The following is a 928-nucleotide window of genomic DNA, read 5'->3' as shown; positions in this document are numbered from 1 at the left end:
AATATATTCATTTTTACCAATATTTCGATACTATTTCATGTAGTACTACGATATGTGATTTGGCCTTCAAATCTCAGAATTTCGCATAATATTGCATTTTAAGCAAGTTTTCTTGCATTTTGCTTCGTACGAAAAATCATCGAATTTAGCAATATTTTAACGTTTATCATCTCCTTTTCCTTCATGTGATTTAAACAAAATATCATCGAATTAGGCAATATTTTGCCGTTTTCCACGTTTTTGTGAATTTTCAGTCCATGGGTTTTAATTCATATATATACGATAAAAATGATGCAAACACATAATTGATTAGATAATAACCTTAAATACTTCATTTTCAATCATCTATTTGTTTCTCGTTAAAATACTGAGTAAGATATTGAAAAGGGGAGAAGTTCGGTTTTTATTGCATATATCGACGTTTCAGCCGGATTAGAGCGGTTTTACGTGTACATCTTCCATCGTTAATTTAAACGGAAAATCAAGAACATTATAGTTAATTCTAATGAAAACACATTGTTTTTTATCATTTGTATTGGAAACAACATTGTCATATGTCTTTTCTTGGAACTAAATAATACGAAACCTCGCTCTATGATTTGAAGTTAAAATCCTCAAATATGGTTATATAGTGACTTTTTTCACGTTTTTCATGTAGTTTGATATTACGTAAATATATTCATTTTTACCAATATTTCGATACTATTTCATGTAGTATCACGATATGTGATTTGGCCTTCAAATCTCAGAATTTCGCATAATATTGCATTTTAAGCAAGTTTTCTTGCATTTTGCTTAGTACGAAAAATCATCGAATTTAGCAATATTTTAACGTTTATCATCTCCTTTTCCTTCATGTGATTTAAACAAAATATCATCGAATTAGGCAATATTTTGCCGTTTTCCACGTTTTTGTGAATTTTCCGTC

This window comes from Procambarus clarkii, unplaced genomic scaffold (genome assembly GCF_040958095.1).
Source record: "Procambarus clarkii isolate CNS0578487 unplaced genomic scaffold, FALCON_Pclarkii_2.0 HiC_scaffold_307, whole genome shotgun sequence".
Lineage (NCBI taxonomy): Eukaryota > Metazoa > Arthropoda > Malacostraca > Decapoda > Cambaridae > Procambarus > Procambarus clarkii.
Note: the sequence above shows the minus strand (reverse complement) of the source record.